At 40.1% G+C, this 7653-nt stretch overlaps 1 non-coding gene across 1 annotated transcript; it reads left to right on the top strand.

Annotated features, from left to right (window-relative positions):
* The first annotated feature begins 413 nt into the window (after positions 1-413).
* Positions 414-486, top strand: Trnam-cau (transfer RNA methionine (anticodon CAU)). Its single transcript has one exon. It is a non-coding gene; the product is annotated as a tRNA-Met (tRNA).
* The last annotated feature ends 7167 nt before the right edge of the window (positions 487-7653 follow it).

Here is a 7653-nt window from a genome sequence, read left to right as displayed (position 1 = left end):
GAACTTTCCAACACCTGTGACCAGAACCAGGAGGAGTTTGTTAGTTGGAATATTTACTTACAATTCAGCGTCTAGTCGTCGTCGTCGTCGTCATCGTTGTCGGGACACTGATTTGAATAGTTTCAATTGGAAAGTAATGAACTATTACCTATCGTGTTCTCTGCATCCATCGTATTGCTACCGCTTTCGAATTCGTTTGAGTGTTTGCACTCCTAATCTAATAATAACATATCGCTATTAGTTCTACACATTCTCAAGTTGGGAATCCCTCAGCTACAGGAGGTGCGGATAGGTGTGAGTCGCAGCTGCTAGATTGTGTCGTAGAATTCCGTTTGTTTGTTAGGAACTATTTTTGAATGTTTGCTTTCGATCAAGGCTTGGGTGGTTGGTTACTGAGCTTCCGGAAGCAACAAGCCTCGATGGCGCAGTAGGTAGCGCGTAAGTCTCATAATCTTAAGGTCGTGAGTTCGATCCTCACTCGGGGCATATACTTTTGATGATATAAGTACTGAAAAAATGCTTTTTTGTGTTTTTATAACGTGTAACGTGGGATTTGAAATTATACTATCAATACAAGCATAAAAAATCTGTCAAATCTGTGCGAACTTAATCAAAGCAATTATTTCTTTCATTTTACATTTCAACGGGAAGTAAATCGAAAAATTCATTTTAATTACGGATTCGGAGTGCGTTCTGAACTCGACACCAGTTATGGCCATCAATAAAAGTCCTTCAGCACCAGTCATAATTGTTGGTTGGAAAAAATTCGATAGGTGTTATTTATTTATTGTTTATTCATCCGACAGCCGGTGTAAAACCGTGGCCAGTGCCTCGTGTTGTGTGGAACTGCCGGATGGGATTGGTTGCCGAATAAATTTTCGTTGGTAAATTGCCTGCGGGTGGAACGTTAACTGCTGAAACATGTGCCACCTCCGTCGGTCGTAGGTTCGACTCTATTGGAAGCCGGTCATACTCGTTATGAGCTGTGCTTTATGACTTGCGAGCAAGCTTTAAAACATCGACATTAAATAAAAAATAACTGACGTTGTTGATGATGTACCTATACATCAATTTCGATGGAGTGAATTCGCCTATCGTCATACCTTTGTGTAATAAAATACCTATCAGCACTGTTGTGTCTAGAACAGAAAGCATTGGGATTGTCCACAATAGAACTATAGTGAACACAAATTCAAATACAAATACATTAAAGAAGAATACAAATAATATTCGAAATAAATGTACCTGTAATGCGAATTTAATATTTATTGTAACAGAATTAAGCGTAGAATTTCTATTCTCTCTATCTTTGTGTGTCATTTTTCGGTTATTGTCGCCTTTCCACAGAGTATAACTCAGTATAACAGAGTTATACTTTAGGATTTTGGACACGCTGGAAAAGTGCAAACTCAGATTAAATTTTAAATGCAAAAGAAAGAACAAAATAATACGAAAAACAACACAGAAATAAACTAGTTAAACTTACTGAAAGAAACTAGTATTAATTTACGAAAAATCTTACTACTTATTTCCTTTCAACTTTCGCATGCATTAAATCGTGTATCCTAAATTCGAGAATCTATTTTTCGCTTTTGTGTTTTTGATTTTCAGTGACTTTTAGGACTTTGTGTCTTTTTGTTTAGGTTTTTCCATTATTGGAACACTTTTGTACTATGTCTTTCATCATTTTTGTGTAACCTTTGTATTATTTTTCTGTTATTTTTGTAGTGGTTTGGTGCCATTTTAATATTATTTTTATATTGGGGAAGAATAAATGCTTAATGCGAGAAATGTAGATTCAGGCAAACTGAAAATTCTTGATATTAGGCCAAAAATATAGACTTAGCGAAAGTGAGAGTCGAACTCACAGCTCCCAATCTCTAGTTGAGCGTGTTGTTTAACCAATTACACCACTAATTTTATTAGTGTAATTTATTATTACACCACTAATTATTTTTATAGATCATTTTCATTTTATTGTTGTTATGGTTTTGCTATTTTTTCATATTTAGTTATTTCTGAGTAATTTTTGTGTCAGTGCTATGTTATTCTGGTGTCGTTTTGACTTCACCATTGTAGCAAAATTTATGTTATTTTGTTTAATATTTTATTCTAATATTGAATAACTAAACTGAACAAATTGGCAACTACTCTTTCATATCCAAATTTGTTCATTATTTCGATAAACACGTATTTTGCTTCAGACTTGCAACCAGGTTTAGGTTTAAAAAAAATACTAGCTGATTACCCGATCTCACTCGGGGCCCCTTTGTCACTCAGTCACTTGTACATTTGTTCTTGTAATGAAAACACTCATAATGCAAGAAACAAACCCCTTTTTTCATTCGAAAATGTCTACTCCCTTTGTCAGCCCCTCTCACGTTGTTCCCTAATCACTTGTAAATCTGTCTTTTTCTCGGTAATCCCTATAAATCGACACAAAGCCTTTTTTCGTTTTTGAACCTAGCCCTTTTTAATGGCCACCCTATTCTCCCTTTCAGAAATAAAACAACTTGTACAACTGCTATCGCTTCAAATTTCTAAAATTTCGTTCCAAGAGAAACGCACCCCTTTACTCATTTGAACCTTTCTCTCCCTTTGTAAGAGACCGTCTCGCTCTTTTGTCAACCTCCCGGCATAAAAGAATCATGCCAAAAACATGTGAATGACGAATGACGTTTGATGAAGAACAGTCCAGAAGTTCCGTAGCTATGGCGGAGTATACATTCATAATCATGTTCCTCGTCCCCCTACATGTCAGTTCCTTCCCAGTCAGCTCCCCCTTCTGTCCCGTAGCTGATTATGCATCGGTTTGCTCAATAAAAATCGCTATTATGGAAACGAAACAAAGGTTGATTTACGATATATTCCTTCTAGGTGGAACCCCCCTCTTTTCTCAAAGTAAGTTGCACAACTGCAATCGGTTTAAATGCAAGAAAAACGCAACCCAAGAGGCGAACCAGCCGCAGGCTGAAAACCTCTCTAATATAGAATTAAAAAAAAAAAAAAAAAAAAAAACGCAACCCCTTTTACTCCCCCTTGGTAGGTATTCCCCCATTTTGTCAACTTCCCAGTGCTGATTCCATAATGTCAATTGTGCTCATTTGGAACATTTGTGCCAAGTTTGATGAAGAATTGACCAGGCATTTCGAAGTTATGGCTTCCCCCTGTTATATGAATCACCTCATGTTATGACCCCCTCCTATTTTTGTCAACCCCCTGAGTTCTGATTCCCTTATGCCAAGGAACATGTCTGTCAAGTTTGATGAAGAACCATCCAGGTGTTTCGCAGTTATGGTTTGCACCCTTTTATGAACCCCCACCCCCCTTCTCTTCTTGTCAACCCTTCGGTGCTGATTCCTTTATGTCCAGGAACATGTATGGCAAGTTTGGTGAAGAACCGTTCAGGAATTTCAGAATTCCCCCCCCTGTTACGACCCCTCCCCCATCTTATCAAGCCCCCAGTGCTGATTCCCTTATATCAAGGGATATGTGTGCCAAGTTTGGTAAAGATCGGTCAAGGCGTTGTGGAGTTATGGTGGAACATACAAACATACAAACTTACAAACATATAAACATACAAACATACTCACGCTCACTTTTATATATATAGATAAACAGCTTCAGAGAATACTATCTGAAAAAAACTATACGAAAAATTATTTTATTTTTTTTTTTCGGGATTACTGAGGAATATTTTGTACAAGAAAAGTGAATTAAGGAGTGAGTAGAAAGAAGTGAATAAAAAAAAAGTGAGCAGAATTCCTTCTCGTTTCAAAGACTAGTTGTCAAATTCGTCCATACAGTAGAGAGTAGAAAGAAATGAGCAGAAATAAGTTTTGAGTTAGAAGTAAGTAGAAAGAAGTGAATAGAAAAAAGTGAGTAGAAAGAAGTGAATAGAAGTGAGTAGAAAGAGGTCAGTAGAGAGAAGTGAGTAGAAAGAAGTCAGTAGAAAGAATTCAGAAGGAACTAGTGAGTAGAAAAAAGTGAGTAAAAGAAGGTGCGTAGCAAGAAGTAAGTAGAGTTCTTTGTCACTTAAAAACTAGTCTTTTAAAAGTTGTCCATACAGTAGTGAATAGAAAGAAGTGGAAAGAAATAAGTTTATAGTGAGAAGTGAGTAAAAACAAGTGAGTAGAAAGAAGTGAGTAGAAAGAAGTGAGTAGAAAGAAGTGAGTAGAAAGAAATGAGTAGAGATAAGTGAGTAGCGACAAGTGAGTAGTGTAAATGCTAAAATACTCGATCACGCACAACTCTAGGCGGACTTTTTCACCAGGAATTTTCGGATTATCGACTGACCTCATGAGTCATACTCTATAGACTAATTTATTGTAATAAAAACTTTGAGAACGGAAGCTAATTGTTGTTAGTGTTTCTGTTATCGATATCGCAAATTGATCTAGGTATAAATCTTAGTAAAGGGATATTTCCCATGTGGCAAAATTTGTTACATCCGGACACCCAGATTGTTGAGCTGTCCGCAGCGAAATTACATTCTTTGAACCATTTAAATTTAATTTTTATTACTCTGTGTTTATCTCCGACTCTTCCTCCAACTCCGAATCATCCAGCATCTCGTCGAGCAACGCCGCATCACACCAAGGTTTCATCCGATCGGCTGAATATAGTGCTGAACGACCTCGTCGTTCCATCGATACCTGCCAACGTTGTCACTCGATAGCGGTCGTTCGCGAGCTTTTCGGTGACCACAAATGGTCCCTTGAAGCGTGGCTCCAGCTTACGACTTCCTCCTGGCACGTATTGGTCTTTGGCTACCAAAACTAAATCATCAGTCTGGTAACCATTTGCTATTTTTCGCCGGTTGTCATAAAACAATTTCTGCTTTGCTTGCATTGTCTTTGTCGCCGTCACCACCTGTTCTCGAAGTTGATCCGCATTCAAAACCTGATCGTCGCCCACCGCTGTAATGACAGCCACCAATTCATTTTGCACCACATCTCTAGGTCTGAAAGACAACACTAAAGACGCTGGAGAAACACCCGTCGTAGAATTTGGCGCTGTATTAATTGCACTTTGAACTGCTTTCACTTTTTCATCCCACCGCCTATCTTGCTCACCAACCAACGAACGCAGTGCTGTTAGTATCGTACGATTGCTTCTCTCCACCTGTCCGTTACCTCGTGGAGCGCCGACAGCAACTAAGACATGGTCGATTCCGTAGTCTTTACAGAATTCCTTAAATAACTTTGAAGTGAATGCCGTACCCCTGTCTGTTATTATACGGGACGGCAATCCAAAAACACTCGAAATTTCTTCTAGCATCACTGGCTGGGTATTTGTTGACTTCACAGGCTTCACCAGCACGAATTTCGAAAATCCACACACGGCTGCTAAAATATGCTCGTTCCCGCGAGCCGACCTCGGAAACGGTCCAAGATGGTCTAAATGTACAGTGTGGAAAGGAATCGGCGTCTTCGGTATCGGATGCAGAAACCCCTCAGGTTTTCCCTGTTTCGATTTGAAAAACGCACATTTAGGGCACGCCGCTATATATGCACGCACATACTTCCACATTTTTGGGAACCAACAGAAACTTCGTACCATATTCACGACTTTCTCTTCGCCAAAATGGCCCTTATCATCATGATAGCTCTTTACTACTCTCCATCGTACTCTAGTTGGAACCACGAATCGCTTTTTACCATCGACGAGCCTAAACAGCCGATGATTATCCAAAACATAACATTGTTGTATTTGTCGATCCTCATCACACAACGGATCTTGCAAAAGTTTATTTATTATATCCACCAATCGCGAATCTTGCCGCTGCATACACACCAAGAAATCATTATTAGAAATTTCCAACACCATAATACTTTCAGCAATCGATTGCACCTTGCTCGGATTTTCGACCGGCGAACGGCTAAGGGCATCCACGTGTTGCATTCGTTTTCCTTCCCGATGTTCAATCCGAAAGTCGTATTCCATGAGCTTCAAGAAATAACGGGCGATACGGCTATTCATCTCCCGTTTGTTGTAAGTATCTCGAATTGCTGAGCAGTCTGTACGGATCACAAAAAATCTCCCGATAAGAAATTGGCGAAACCGCTCAATGCTCGCCACCACAGCTAACATTTCTAACTCATAACTATGATAAGCCGCTTCGGATTTGCTCGTTTTTCGACTAAAGTATCCGATCGGCTTCCACTCTTCACGATCTTTCTGCAGCAATATTCCAGCTAGCCCTAAGCTGGATGCATCCGTATGCAACTCGAGTTCTGCCATTGGATTAAACAACACTAATACTGGCCGCTTTAGCAGTATATCTTTGATAGCACTAAACGCACGCTGCTCTTCTTCCGTCCACACAAACTCGCTCTCCTTTCGTAATAAACGAAACAGTGGAACCGCTATGAGGCTGTAATTTTGCACAAAGCGCCTGAAAAAACCAGACAGTCCATGAAATTGCTGCACACCATGTACATTAGTCGGAACTGGGAATTCCGCCACCGCTCTTATTTTACGTTCACCCGGCTTCACCCCCTCGGCACTCACTTCGTATCCAAGAAAATCAACTCTCGACTTAAAAAACTGGCTTTTACGCAAATTTATTGTAAAGCCTTCTTCTCGTAACGCCAACAGCAACTCTTCAAATTTTCGCAAGAGCTCTTCCTCACTTTTACCGGGAATGATCAAATCATCGATATATGCCACTATCACTATATTTTTCTTCCTCAGAGCTTCCACAATTTTATTCATCGCTCTCTGGAACACTGCACAGCCGTTAGCCAAACCGAATGGCATTCTTAGAAATCTATAGTGCCCCTCTGTCGTAGCGAACGCAGTGTACTTTTGACTAGCTTCGTCCAGCCTAATTTGGTAGTACCCGCTGTAGAGATCGATAGTGATGAACAACTCAGCACCGGTTAACTTCTGCAGACATGCCTCGATATCCGGCATCGGGAACTTATCCTTGACCGTTTTGGCATTCAACAGTCTATAGTCGACCGCCATTCTGTATTCATTATTTTTCTTTGGAACGAGAACCACACGACTATTATACGGTGACTCTGTCTCTGTGATAATTTCCGACTCCAACAATTCGTGCACTATTCCCATCAAAGTATTTTCACGCATATACTCGAGCTTTTGCGGTTTAACATATACTGGTTCAGAATCCGTTAACTTAATTTTCATCATTGTCGACTTGGCGCAACCCATCTCTCTTAGGTTCAACGCAAAGCACTCTCGATAATTCTCGATTAGTCGAAACAGTTCACTATTGCCCGCCTGTGAGCCCTCGCTGTCGATCTCTCGTTCATCGATTTTTTCGAACTTCGAATCCACTCCGATCGTGTACATTCTGGAAACCGATGACTCACCAATGACGTCTGCTCTCTGGCTCGTACCAGTCGAAGGTTGTGCATCCTGCTCCCATTCGAACCTGACGTCTCCCTTACGTTTCACCATCATCAATCGGTCTTGGTCGATTACGTCTTCTCCCAAAATTATTGCGGTGTCTTGCACCCATGTTGGCACTATTTGTAACTCTACTGGCAAATGAATATTATCGATTTTCAATTTAGCGCACACTTTGCTGGTTACGTACACTTCTTTTTTACCGAAACCTCGTAAAACCTTGCGGCTCGGCTGAATTTCACCCACACTTTTGGCATATTTCTCTTGAATGGTCGA

Source organism: Sabethes cyaneus, chromosome 1 (genome assembly GCF_943734655.1).
Source record: "Sabethes cyaneus chromosome 1, idSabCyanKW18_F2, whole genome shotgun sequence".
Taxonomy (NCBI): Eukaryota; Metazoa; Arthropoda; class Insecta; order Diptera; family Culicidae; genus Sabethes; species Sabethes cyaneus.
Note: the sequence above shows the minus strand (reverse complement) of the source record. Positions and strands in the feature narration are given on the sequence as shown.